Below are 15,486 nucleotides of genomic sequence, written 5' to 3' on the forward strand. Positions count from 1 at the left end.
ACAGAACAGGTGTAGGATTTGCCTTTACTTTCTTGAGCTGAGCCACAGAAAGTTTTACGTAACTTTCTGTTGTGTGTGTCAGATTATGCTTTGGCCTAATTTAACTGGTCACATGTTCTCTGCTAGTGCAAGTAGACCAGCACTTGTGTATTTGCTAAAGTTATAGTTTAGCATAACTGAATGCTAAAATCTATAAAGAGCTCTGTCTCCAGAACATTACTGGCATATTAATCAGTACTATTAAAAATGCATTGCTATGACAACTTAATTATAAGGAGAGAATTTGTCAGATACAGAGCAAATCTACAGTTGAATGGAACTACTGCATCTTTCAGAATCCTCTGATTGTGTGCAAATGATTAAAAAAAAGCTAAATAGAGGAAATAAATTGTAATCCTGTGTAATAAACATTGAAAAATGTAATACAATACAGTCTGTACTATAACAAAATAATAATCTTCACAGTGTTTTGGTACTAGTAATAAAAATGTATTAATGTTTCTGATAAATGCTAGACTGGCTTTACTAGCAGCACTTCACCTCTTCTATGTCAAAATGGATTTCATTATTCAGTGTAAAATTGTCATTCAGTAAACAAAACAAAACGAGACTTGCTATGGCAAGTTAAATTGTAGCACAGTAGACAATAGAATCAAATGAGCTTATGATGCAAATATGATGACTTTTTTAAAGACAGTAGAAGTTCACTGAAAAACTTTACATAGAGATTTTCCACTTTGTCGCACTCAACAAATTGGATACATTTCAATTAATACTTATTCTGAGTTTCTTGTTTGATGTGATCTACAGCAATAATTCAATCAAATTCACCAACCAGGGATTTTTTCTATATTATTGTAGAATTCATAGCTATTGTGTTTCCTGGCTGTTGCAATGTCCTCCATCATCCAAGTGTATACCGTATTTCATGTGACACGTTTAGTTCTTTGTCTAGAGATGAGGGGATCTTCCTAGTCTAGGGGATCTTCCTAGAGGAATATTTTCTGTTTTGCAATTTTCAGACGGTTAGGTAGGATAAATTTACTGAAAAGGTTGGGGGATTTTTTTAGAGGCTACTTCAGGTTCTTTTTGACTAAAGACATTAGAGTCATAATAAAGAGAGGACAAAGCAGGAAAAATCTGCTTAGAAGGGCCATTTTATAACAACTTCTGGTTTGGAAAGGTATAGCCTTTCTTGTGAAGCGTAATTAAAATAGCACCTCTTTATGAAGAAATTAAAATAAGAAGAGGAACACCTTGCACTTTTTCTTATTGCTTGAAATATTATGATATGCATAACTTAAGGGGTAATAAGGGTTATCTTATTGATTGAGAGGGCTTGCATTATTTACACTGCCATTCTTAGCTTCATTTTTGGTAATATCACATTGAGTCTTAATAGTTAAAAACTGTAAACTGTATTCATATGCTTAAAGAACACTAACTTGTGAACACAATATCGTCCTGAGAAAGAGAGAGTGCAGGAGACAGAGTTTAGCCAGGTAGCAAAAACTGGGAAACCTCTATGAAGCTCTATAGAAACAACTTAAAACTTCTTTTTTTCTGCAGTTCTCAGTGTCAGGGTAAGTGAGGCTAGTGGTTGTCAGTAGATATTTTGGAGTGCAAGTGGTGACAATATACTTCTATTTGAAGATTCCAACCCTTTCTTGTTCAGTCCTCTTAGAGCATTTAAGAAACCTAGTCATTCAGATGAGTAAATTAACAGTTCTTTTTTCTCTAAAATAGAAAGTATTAGAGATATTGCTAAATATTTGGTATGTGAGAGATATCTCTTAATATTTATTCTACTTTCTCTAATATAAACAAGAAATTTCAATTCATACACTCTCTGAAGCCTTGTAAGTGGGTTTCCCACCCTCCTTCTCATTACTTAGTGTAATAGGAGCACAATTCTTTTAATTGCTTGCTTTGCCACACGGTGAATGAATGCTATGGTAGCTTTGTATGTAAACTGTGGGATGTGCTTGTCATATCCAGTAGAGTCACTGGCAGAACGCATACCCTTGCCTAGCGTTTTCCTGTTCTTTTGCTTGCTTCCCTGAGGAGCTTTTTCCATTTATGGGTTATTTGCTTTCTCTGTGGTGAACAAAGGACTTGAAGGATGCTGTTACAGATTAGTAAGGATTCACATTGACCCTGAGAATGCTGGCCGTTGTAGTTACTTGCTTTCATTGCTTAACAATACAAAGGAAGGTAAATTTAATAGAAGTTTGATCCAGGACCTTCTTTTGCCCAGCATCTTCAAAAAGAGGAATAATACTACCATGTGACTATAACAACTGTCAAGGAAACATTTTTTTTTCTTACAAATATCTTTTTTTAATCAAATCTTATCATACCAAACTCATACCTTTTCTCACAAAAGAACAGACGGGAAACGATAAAAAAGAAAGGATAAATACTTGAAGGAGTAAGTTTTTCCTATTGTCAAAGATTTTTTTTCTTTCTAGCTAGAAAGAATAGACTTCTTTAGCCATAGTAAAATTGATGTAGGAACACTTTTGTCTCTGACAGCCCTTCCCCTAGTGAAAGACCATGGTAAATGTCCTTTGACATTGACATCATACACACAGACTTTCAGTGATCATATCATAGTGCTTTTTCTTCATATGAAAATAGCAACCATAACATACTGGTCTATTGAATCCAAGATATCCTGACCTAAATTAGTAATGTTCTTAGTGAACAGGGAAAGGCTGACAGGTTTCAGTGATCATATAAAGGCAAAGGCATTTAAAGTAGCTCATTCAGTATTATTTAAACTTCAGCTTGAATGGTTTGCTGTCAGATATTGTGTCATGCACTTCTGACAGTACAAAAGAAAAATCTTACAGATTTTTTTTCTGTATAGTTCACAGCTAACAGTTAAATAGAAAAAAATATCTGAGAACAACTGTCTCAAAATTTTTTATCTATTTATAAAGTTAGCAGTAGTCAAAACAAATAGAAATAACAACAACTACATAAAAGAGTAGATAAAAATGCACTGCAACTTTCAAAAATTATTTTCAGCTTACAAAATAACATAAACAGTGGGTCTTTAGCAATTTCTGGAGCATTACACTTCCAAAAATATCTTTAGTTCAGTGTTGGATTTGAGCCTGCAGCATTCTGCATGTTACATTCAGAACATAGCACTGATTCACCCTAATTTTAAAATCAGATTCAAATGGCATATGTTGTCTTAGGCAATGTTCTTCAAGGGAAGTAGTTAATGCATGCACAGACCACATAGAGTATTCTGTGTGACACAACCTTTGAAATCCTATTACTCCTAGAAAATAAGGCAAAGTACTTGTTTATTAGAGAAATTCCCTGGAAACCTGACTGTCAAGAGCAAGATGACTTCTCGGTGTGCCATAAAAGACCGTGCCATGAAAGGCAGAAAAATAATTATAGAAGAAAACAGTGGGTGCTGGGAGGGTGGATGCACTTGGGCAATATGATGCTGGAGGCCAGTATGCATCTGTGGATGATGTGCAGTCTGTACTGTGTAGCTGCTTCTGAATGCAAGTCCTGATCAGTACTTTGGAAAGGCAACACAACAAGAAATATCCAATAATCAGTGCAAATGTCCTCAGCCTGAGAAAAGCTCACATCCCAGTACAAACAGTGACCTTTCTGTTGATTTCAGGGCTTTTTATGTAGTCTCAAACTATTGGAGGACACATAATGCATTACATTTTTCAAGTATCTTTTGTTAAGACATCCAGAGTTTCCTAAAACTAAAAGGAAGAAAAAATCCAGCTTTTTAAATTTGTTTCCTGTTTTGTTGTTCTTAGTAGGGAAATTTTGTAGATGGATTTGTGTAAAATCTTTCTGAAACTGAAAGACACTGCATTTCACTAGTAGTTTTTTGTCATAGTTCTTTCAATGACCTCTTAGTAGAAATACAAAGTCCATGAAGTAGTATAGAACAAGTTCCTGCAGATTGTGACATTTTTCAAATTTATTCAAAGTTTTACACTAAAATTTATTGAAAATTACTCTTTAGCTGCAGTTTGGTCATATTCAGCAGGGTAATAAATATAATACATTTATTTTTATTAACTCCATGATCTCCTAGGTGTGGAACTCTAAGGCAAATATTTGTGAGATTCACTCACTCACTCACTCACTCACTCGCTCGCTCCACTTCAACACTGTAATTTTTAAGCAAAATACATTTCCACCATTTATAGTAGGAACGGGAAGTTAGCAATTATGGTTCAGTCACAACATTAAAAGTCAAGAAGACCATAAAAATCCCATAAAGATCATGATACTTAGAATCACTCAGAATTAGCAGTAGGGCAATAAAGGCTGACCCTTTTAGTATCAGGAAATGCTAGTCATCTATAAGATAATTTTGTCATTACCAAATGTGTGCTAATTTTTCATTTACAATCTGTTACTCGTCTGTTGTACATTAATTTTTAAATGGTATTATAACACAGAAGCAAAATTCTCATTCACCTCACTTGCTCAGTGGGAAGATTAGGGTCTTCAAGACTCAGTAGAGTCTTCAAGATTAACTTAATTGTATTATCTGGGCTCTCTTCAATGCCATAGGAAGATGTACAGGCAGGTTTTCAGTCCTTAGCTCCGATCCATCCATATGGTCCTGTTCAGTGACAAGTGGAGATTGAATCTCAGTTCCTAAAAGCATTATAGTTACCTTAACATCAGTACATATTCTTGAGTGCAGAATTACTTAGCCAGCAGAGCTTAATAGTTTGGGCTCAACAATATCTTGATCTATTGTGCAGCTGCTGATTCCAAACCAAATGTAATTCTCTACTCTAGCCCTTCCTTATAGAATTGGCATTTTGGAAGATTTGAGTTGATTCACATCTTTTTTTTTCTGAAGAGACAAAGCGCACACAGCACTCCCCTCCCTGTTTCCAAACTTTAAATACGTTATATTTTCCAAAAGCCAGCACTGTTAATCATTTGGTGGAGCTGCTAAAAAACTACCATGATTCATATACACAAAGTTAAGTAGAGAGAAGGAATAGCAAAGTATAAATGGTCTCGTGAAGACTTTGAGTCTAGCACTACAAAAGTGTGAGGTAGAAATGCTAGACAAGACATTGTGAGTAAATGAATCTACCTCAGTGAAGAATTAGTTATTCTCTAAAAATGGTATCTCATCAATCTGTGGACGTTTTTTAAAATATATTTTTCTCCAATTCTAGAACATAGTGGAAAACATTAATATTAAGACTCATTAGTTCCTCATGGCCATGGTGTCTTAGAACTGCAAATACTTTAGTCCATCTAAGGTCTAGGTCCACTCTGTCCTACAGCTGGTCGTGGAGGAACCATCATGCCCTTTCTTTACTTCATCATGTCTCAAATTATCCCAGCACTCAGTCTAACAAATGGGGATTTGTTGCAACTACATCGCTGTTTACTTTTAATCAGCTATTACTTTTTTGTTCTAGATGTTATGTTGTATTAAGGGAAAAAGCAGTTCCTGCCTACAGTATGTAGACCGTGGATATTGAGGCATTTATATAAAAGTGGAATTTGCTGTAGTGTTTCCCTCTCTGTTTTATGCAGCATACCTAACTTAGAAGGTAAAACAATGCTTTTTGCATGAAAGTCCCTCCCATTTTTTTATTTGCTTCAGGTGGACTATACAATGTCATGTTTTTATTGCCTGATTTATCAAAGCCTAATCCCCGAACTTAATTTTGATTTTGAAGTATTATATAGAAGTTTAAATTTATGAGTTACACCTGTAGAGGATGATACTGACAGTTCTGTAATACTGAGTGGTAAATCACTTGTAGTATTTATACTTGACAATTATTTTTGGATTCTGAAAACAATGCAATTGCTATTAAAGCCAATTTACGTCTGTAGCCAGAGGCTCTAAGAGCATATAACTTTATGATTCAGAAACAACTGTAGCCCATGAGTATTCAGGTCAGTTTTCAAAAAGCAACTTAGAAGAAAGCCAAAGAGAAACAAAACCTTTTCTTCCAGAGGTCAGTTTCATCAGTAAGGAATATTTGTGTGTATGCCATGAAGGCATGAGCTTATGCGAAAGTATGAGGAGAAACATACATTTCACAGAAATGAAGATGGTTTGAATTGTGCTCTGAGGGGGAAGTTTTGCCATAAAAGCGTGGAATTTGCTAAAAAAATTAAATATCATCTGGAAGAATTAATTCTAACAGAGCCAGTCAGCGTAAGAAAACCAAAGTTAGAATCAAGTGAAGAGGGAGGAAGAAAATGTAGCTGTTGTGTCATGCTGAAATTAAGGGTTTGAATAGCTGAATTTTTTTTTAAACAAATACAGAAAGCACACAGAATTCTATTTGGAGTCCTGTTTGCAATGGTCACTTGGTCACTTTTAAACTTTGAAAGAAAACTTGGAGACTTCATACATTATTTTGATTTTCATTTTCTATTTTTATCTTTTTAGTATGGAAAAAAGGTTAATAACCTTTAGTTTATCTTTGGTTGTAGAAACATTATGAATAATGGATTATGATACTTGAATTACTTGGACATTTTGGTTTATTTGGACATTTATTTGGAGACTTGGGACAATTATGACATTTGGGTTTATCAAAATTAGCAACACTTACAGGTTTTTTTGCAACTAAATTTATTGTATTGAATATCATATTTGGACAGTTAGCAGGTTTATCCTTCTGAAACTCTTGTGAAGTGCATTAATAGACTTCTCGTAGCACAAGAATAAGTATCGAACGCAAATGTCTCAGTTTAGTTTCACGATCAATGGAAACATAATCAGTCAGCAGATAGAAAAGCAACTGGGAATTGAAAAAAATTGTACAAGAATACAGGTTGTTCATTCACCTGCTTCATTTAGTTCAGCTCTGCCCTCGCAGAGCTGATAGCTCCAATAAATAGGTCATTTAGAAGTCAGAGCTGATAAACAGGTCATTTAGAAGTTCTGGTGATCTCAAGAATGCGAAGTAGCTCCAAACACCAGGACAAACAAAGAGCAACAAAAAGCTGTCCCACTGGTGTTCACAACGAGGCTGTAATGATCAAGAAAAGGTGCTGAGAAATGCTTTAACTGGGTTTTGTAACTTCATACTAAAGAGGTTATACAATGCTTGTAGTTCCTAAGCATTATGAAAAACCTCTGTTTTTCCTTCTTTCATACGCCAAAATATTTCAGATCTCCAGTTAGGGAGTGTTTTAATTTCTGCCAGTGCTTTTAAATAGTTACGACATACTGATTTTTGGAAAAAAAAATTAAAAAGAACTAAGTTCTGAGAAGTATATTTGAATGTTTAGCAACTAGCAGGTTGAACTAAAGAAAACTATATATACTACTCATATTTCACAGAAATATTTGGCATATGTATCTTTCAAAGCATTTAATCCAATTATAAGTAACTATGAGAAGTGTTTGTATTTTGAAGATGGAAAATATGCAAAAGTCAGCATATTACTGTATTTCTTTAGCTTAAACTTGAAAAAGTTTGTAAATTCTTATCTTGTAATCAAGTGAGAAAATTGAGTATAAATTATTTGAATGCTGCAAAAGATTATTCCATTAGTGGATACTCCTCAAGCTTAAGGTGTTGGCAAATGATTACAGCTAATAAGGACAGTGTCTATATGCACAATGGCCTGAGTATTCCCCACTAAGTATTTCTTCATATTGTCAAGCTTGATACATCTGTGTTATTGCCATGGCATGAGAGAGTCAGCAACAGGTTTGTACCTCTTTGACCTGTGAAACTTAGTGCTTGGCTGAGCCTGTCAATGCAGTTTCTGCCTAGACACATTAGAAAAAGTTCCCATGGCAATTATACTTGGTCTTTCCCAACCAATTTAAAGTGATTTGTTCACTTTGTGAACTAAATTGACCTCAGATATATCCTTACCACTATTCATTGTTAGATTTTGTATTTCTGTTGCTACCTATTCAGAAAGGTATACGAGAACACATTATGACTCAGGAAGGGAGAGGAGCACCTTTAGGAAGGCTTAAACTGTTTGAGTTCTTGGTCATCCGAGGATCTGTATGGATGTGTAATATGTCTGTATAGGGTCATATTATTCATCTTGGGTAACTTTTGGTCTGTTCTTGGGGAGTTGGTTGTGGAAGCAGACAACCTTTTTTACATTTAAGTTTTTGGTCTTTTTATGTTAGGTAGACAAGAAGAAAGCAGTGTTTCAAAGTTCTGAAGTTAAAATTAGACAGACCTGTGAGATTCAGCAAGACAGGAAAACATTTTAAAGTGAAGGTGAGGATCTGGGTGATAGGAAAATTGTTTACCAAGTCCATCTGCCTTGGCCTGACTTCAATTTGAATGCAGTTTGATTGGGAGAGTTCCTAATCTCTAATCCTAACCGAATTTCAGGTTCTTTTTTATGTCTACACAGCCTAAGTGCCAAGACCTCAGTTAGGAATACTGATTCAGTATTAGTAAAGAAAGAGAGTTTAAGCTTGGGCATGTTCAGCATGAATGCCAGCCAGCCAGAGACATCTTTGAAAGTGTAAGAGAAAGTTAAGCAGCCATGTGAGGTTGTGGTAAACTTCTGTCAGTGTGAGGTACACTATAGCATGAAGCAGAACAGATTACTGCAAAGCACTGCTGAATGCTAAAAAAAAATATGGTTTATAACTGAACTTCATTTATGTAATCCATTTTCTATTTCCGTTGCAACAGATGATGAACATGTGTATGGTTACTTGCCTTGTGGAGAATAGCATAAAAATGCATAGAAGAAGGAGCCATGGTAATGAATACTATAGGAAAAAATTTCCTGGTGTTTCCTGTTACCATTAGTATTGTCACAGACCTTTAAAGAGTATTTTCATAAACAAAATAGCTAAAATGGACAGATGAAGACTGAATTTGCAGAACTACGAGTTAAAAATTGAATGTAAACTTCAAGACCCAAAACCAGCTACCAATATGCAGATGTTTGTATTTCAAAATATCCTTTGAGTGCTGTCATCACTTCTAACTGCAGTTAGAAGGAAGGGCACATATAAAATTCATATCTTGTTGTGTAATGCCAAAAGCACTTACAGTAGTTTTGATTAAGTACAACGAGTAACTGAGTGACTTTAGACTGCAAGCTGTTTTATATTCTACTTATTTCTATTGCTTCCTAAAATACCAGGTTAAAACCCTTAAACTAAACTATAACCTACAGGAACATACTCTGAGACCAGTTAAAAAGATGTAGGATTTAATGCTCAAGGATGCGATTGTCTATGTTTAACTCATCTTTGTAACTGTCTTGCATTACAGAGCCTGGCTCTCATAGTGCTGCAATAAATAATAATAAACGTTCGATTAAGTTTGTGACATAAGTGCCCTCTTCACAGATATTTTGAGGCATGCTAGAGTTATTACAATGAATTATATAGTTAGTTAAAAATAGGAGGTCAAGCCAAAGAGGAGAAACATTGTCTCTACCACCTCATTCTACAGCTGTGGTCTACCTACCCTTCTTCAACTGTGCTTCGGAGATTGGAGGGAAAAAATAATCAGAATTCATTTTGCCACTCATGTATCATAGGGAAAAAAAACCCACACCAAAACACCACAAAAAAAGCCCACCCTTCATGGCCCATGAAAATGATTGGGTAGAAGATTTAAGTTAGGACCTGGATTATAGTCATTTTTAGGAGAGAAATCTAACACTGCCTGAGGTCCTAGCAATTTTGTCTTTTTTACACATAAAAGTCTAAGGAGGTATAATGCAGAGAATGAAGGACAATGACTGGACTTTCCCAGCTTCATTGCTTCTTTCTTCTAGTTTGAGATTAACTCACTCCAGGGCTGATTACATCTCAACTGAGCACTCTGGACATTGTGTAGGACTATTCAATGCTGCCAAATCTCTCCAGCAGGCCCAAGAGGTGGGAAGGGCTTTGTTCAAATACTGCACCCAGGCTCATGCACCACATAGCTCAAAAACGCCTGGACTTACCTGGATATACTAGGTATGCATATCCATGTATGTGTCAGAAGAAGAAAAGGGAACAAGATTTTACTGATGGGATTTTGAGTAGCTGAGGAATTTATGTTTGGAATTAGAGGATGTTGCTAAACAGACATGAGTTTAATCTTCAGGGAGGCAAGATCTGAATGCTGAACACTGATTTTTCTGCAAGGTAGAGTTGTCCAGTGAACAGGACACTTGTCTTAGACTTGGTAAAACTTGATTCAGGTTTCTTCTTCCTATAGATCTTTAGACAATGTTAAATAAATCACTCATGGTGTAGCCATCAGTATCAGTGTAGCAAATAAATAGAACAGTTTTTGTTAACTGTTGCATTAAGCATCAGCACAGATCGCCAAAAAAAATCTACTCAAATGTTTTTTTCTTAAATAGCTTGAATTAGGAGATTTTATGGGAGTTGAGGAGCATATGTAGATCCTTGCTTGAACAATTAGTTGAGCACACAGCAGATTCTGTCAGAGATTACATTGTACTTTGCTAAGTTTAAGCATGAGGTTATTGTTTGTATTCCTAAGCTAAGGTAGAAATACCTTGTTGAACTGCAGGCAAACAAGACGGAATCATCATAAATTCACAGGGATTTTAACATTCATTTCAGTGCACCACAACTCTGCAAAAGGTGTAGAACTGGAATTTAGAATAGACAATGCAACAGATAATTGAGGGATGGGGCAACCCAAATGAACTCTGAGACCATCATCTGCACCAAAATCTTTATTTAAACTCCAGAAAAAGTTCATGAAGGATTTGTATTTTAAAAAGTTAGTAGATAATACACTAAGTGAAAGGAGTGTGCCAATAAAATGTCTTTGTCTTCGGCAATAAAGGAAATGAATGATAGTAGCACAAAAGTTACAATAGAAGACACCATCCATCAAGAGAGCTCTTAAAAAATACATTGTAGGGAACAATTGTGCAGTGGCAGGGGGATGAATTAGATGACAAAAAGAAAATTAATTTGAAATATCTGAAATGAGCTTTTGTTCTTATTTTCTACAACTGGAACAGAGGAAACTGCATACATTAATGTGAGAAAGATACAGACATCCCATAAGCAGAGTCAATGCAGATGTACTGTAGCTAGTGAGTATATTTCAAAGGTCATTGAATAATCATTAGAGATGAGTAAGACTCATTTTAAAAAGTATACAGAAGTAACGTACATGAACAAGGAAGGCAAACCTCTCCATTTTCTGGACAGATCAGTTAAATATGTAGGTTTTACATATATTGGAGAGGAGATAATTAACTCACTATCTATGAACTCTGGGGGATCTTTCATAAGCAGCAGCACCTTGCAGATAGATATTTGATCTTTGAAAGCAAAATTAAGGATGGACTAGTGAATGCTGGAGAGACAAGAGGTTTGACCCTAGTACTGTCAGTGCCTTCACTGACAGAGCAACATCTTCCAGCACCCGAGCAGAGCAAGCAGAACTGGGTGCTGATAACAGGGTCCACTAGCTTACATAAAGACCTCCACATTGCTGTGATCCAAAATTAGGTCAGGTGACCAGATTATCAAATTGCATACTAAGTAGCAGCATAGTGATGAGCAATAAATCCTACTCAGTACCTTGAATTTAAAATTAGAAATGCCTTGCCACCTTTTTCACAATGTGAAAAACATTAATATTTTGCGAAGTGTCAGGAATGACACTGTGAGAGTCTCTTGAAGTTGACTGGGAATTTTAGGATCATGTCATTCAATTAGTGTCATTTCTCTTTTGAATCAGCAGAGGTTCAAATAAAGGCCTTTCTACAAATACGCAATAAATAAGATAGCCAGGTTAGACTGTGTAGTAAAATACAAAGAATTGACTTTGTAGTACAGAACAGCATCTTATCCATGCATCAGTGTCATGAAAGAACTGACAACAATGGTCAGAAAAGAAAAACATGGATGAGATACAGATCCTGATTTGAGTTACGCTGGCATAAAGATCTTTAAATTGTAATTAAGAAAGTGCCACTTGCTTTGCATGTTCAATTTTCCTTTTAAGACTAGACCAAAACAGTCATTTACCTTGTCTGTTAGCTGTCACGTCTCTCAGAATCTTTTCATTCTTTCTTACAGGTAAGTGTTGTTAATTATTGGGGCAGCTCTTAATGTGGAGACATAGATGTCCCTCCCCAAAATCACTTTGTCTAATCACTAAGTCTCATTAAACCTCATTCCTTGTCACCAGTCTTTGTCTTAATAGCAACATGCAGTTGGCAATGTAGTCTATCAGAGAAATTGTACAGAAACTCTTAAGTAACAAAATTCCATAGATACATAGACATATCTTTTACTGATATTTACACATTTGCACATTATATTCTACAGCAAAGTTTTTTCTTGAGATTTCCTCAACAGCAAAGTTTTTTCTTGAGATTTCCTCAACAGTAGAATGCAACTGCTGCAGACCACTTTTCTGGTTTTGAGGGTCACCATGCATGAAGAACACTGAAGTGTCAGTGTGATGTGGATTTATGTCTGTTCTCCACTGGTTCAGCTACACAATCCCACGGAAGACTTAAATAGCATCAAGTATCTCATTCAGAATATGTAGGTTGTGGGAGAAAATTCACTTTTCCTTCAAGAATAACTCATGAATCTTCAGATTACTGACATCACATCTTTGTTGGACAAAGAGCATCCCCTTTCTCCACTCTGAACTATATCCTTTTACCCTGTTTTCATCCTTTTCCCATCTGTTTATTCTCCTTTCCCTCCCCATTTCTGAGCTTCTGTTCTCACTGATAGTGACACTCCTTTTGATCCTTTTAATTGATCAGATCCTTGTGTGAGTCCTTCCCTTCTGCAACTGCAGAAGCACTAATAAACTCTGACCCTTATGAGGGTTTTCCTGTCATTTGCCTTTTTTTTTAGTCTCACAAATTCCTTCACATCCACTGTTCTTTCTAAAGAAGTCTCTTACCTTACAGGTGGCTTTTTGTTTTGTTTTGTTTTTTAATATTTTAATTTCTTTTTGGCTCCTTTCTTTGCTCCTGGTTTTCTTCTTTGGTAATATCAAGAAGACATACCTTTTTGCACTGTATCAAACATCTGAGTCTGTTATTACTGTTTCTCGCTGAAGGCCATTATGATCTTCTCATCTACTTGATTTCCCCTGCTTCTTAACTTGCTTTGTAAGCATCATCTTTACCTTTGTTTGCTCCCTTTTTTTTTTCTCTCTCTCTCCCTGATCTTGCCCATTTCCTGGAGGCACCCCAAATGGTCTCCCATTTGTTTGTGTTCAGTATTTCAACCACAACAGCTGGAGGAAGCAGAACATACCTCAAGTGTCATTTACCTAAACTATCTCATTAAGTATTTTAATTTGCTATCTTGATCCTCATATCAGAACAGCTGCAGCTGAATTTGGGTGACACAGTATGGGCATCTTATTTGGTAGGTGTGAAATAACATAACTGCCGAAAGAGAGAAGAGCATTTCTAGCTTGAACAGACACCACAAAATTGCTTATATCAATCTCAAGAAAATTGACCTGATCAACTGATACACATTTCTGCTAACAATATTTGAGGTAGGAAAGTATTTCACATGACAAGCATGACAAATATGTTAGAGTATTTTCTCGCCTTTGCTCTGCTCTGTGGCAGTGGCAGCAGAGTTATTGTTAGGCTCAGGCAGAGACATTTACACCCTGGGACTTGCAGTGCTCCGCTCCCTGGCAGATTTCCCCTACTTACTCTGGGAGACAGAGACAAATAAAGTGAAAATAAAGAATTAAATCCTGACCGTTTTTAAAAAATATTTACCCTAATTAGTATTCCTAATAATAGTAAGAACATAAACCCAACTTGCTAATCCAGTTGGTTAAGTTGAAATGAAATAGAGACCTTATCTTCTATTTTTTTATTTCTTTTTTTTTTTTTTCCCCACCTTATTTGCACTTCCCTTTCTCCCAGTTTAGATTGCAAACTAAGGGGCAGGAATGGCTGCAGCACAGAAGGCACAAGCCAAACCTCCTCTACACCAACCCAGTAAACCATTTCTTATTAAAAAAAACCCAAACAAAACAAAGAAACAAAAGCCAAACCCCCCTTTGATTATTTTCTTTAGTACATGCTTGACTGAACAGAATTTACTAGCCAAAATGATTTTGTATTAATTGAGTGACAGATCGGAAGCAAGCTTTCATCAAAACAATTCTGATCTCTCCATTTAAGTCCTATATAAGGAACAGTTAAAATGTATTCATCTCATCCGCAGCCCTAGGAGACCCTTCTCTGTTCTTATTTTTAGTAGAAAGGAGATTTTAGCAGGTTATAGCACTTCAGAAGGGTAAAGCATGTTTTCCACTATACCGCACACATGCATTCCTTAAAGCTGGAAATTAGTAGGACAGAGACAAGATTTTTTCCCTAGTCCATCACTTACTGTCATCCGCAGAATAGATAAAGATCTCTACATCTATCTCGCATACTACCAAGATGAGAAAATATCGCCATTGCTTTCCTAAAGCTCTTCTCATCAAACTCAAGCATTTGTGCTGACTGGAGGAACTGTGAAATGAAGTTTGGTTTTCGCATAGATGTCCATGCTGGCAAACTGCTGTATTTTTCTGAAATACATTAACCTTGAGGAGGTCCATGTGAAATCAAATAATAGACTTCTGGAAATTTTCTTTGGAATAAATTTATGTAAGAGTGCCTGCAGATCACATTTAAGAGAATATCCTGTGATATGTACTTTTGGTGTTTAGGTTCAATCTTTGCAATGTTTGAACATGTCACATTATTCTGCATCATAGACCCTCAGTAAACTTCTACTTCCCATTTCTTCAAATGTGTTGGTGCCAAGTGATAGGTTCATAAGAACCTTAATCATAAAATCATAGAATAATTTGGAACGGAAGGGACCTTCAAGTCCAAACATCTAGTTCGACCATCTAGTCCAACCCCCCAATAATGAGCAGGGACATCGTCAACTAGACTAGGTTGCTCAGAGCCCCGTCCAACCTGACCTGGAATGCTGCCAGGGATGGGGCATCTACCACCTCTCTGGGCAACCTGTGCCAGTATTTCACCACCCTCATTGTGAAAATTTTCTTCCTTCTATCTAGTCTAAATCTACCCTCTTTCAGTTTAAAGCCATTACCCCTTGTCCTGCTGCAACAGGCCCTGCTAAAAAGTCTGTCCCCATCTTTCTTATATGCCGCCTTTAAGTACTGGAAGGCTGCAGTAGGGTCTCCCTGGAGCCTTCCAGGCTGAACAACCCCAACTGTCTCAGCCTGTCCTCACAGGAGAGGTGTTCCATCCCTTTGATCATTTTGGTGGCCTGCCTCTGGACCTGCTCCAACAGGTCCATGTCTTTCCTGTGCTGAGGGTTCCAGAACTGGACGCAGTACTTAAGATGGGGTCTCACCAGAGTGGAGTAGAGGGGCAGAATTGCCTCCCTCATCCTGCTGTCCACAATTCTTTGGATGAAGCCCAGGATACAGTTGGCCTTCTGGGCTGCAAGTGCACATTGCCAGCTCATGTCCACCTTTTCATCAG

Source organism: Phaethon lepturus, unplaced genomic scaffold (genome assembly GCF_000687285.1).
Source record: "Phaethon lepturus isolate BGI_N335 unplaced genomic scaffold, ASM68728v1 scaffold1728, whole genome shotgun sequence".
Classification (NCBI taxonomy): domain Eukaryota; kingdom Metazoa; phylum Chordata; class Aves; order Phaethontiformes; family Phaethontidae; genus Phaethon; species Phaethon lepturus.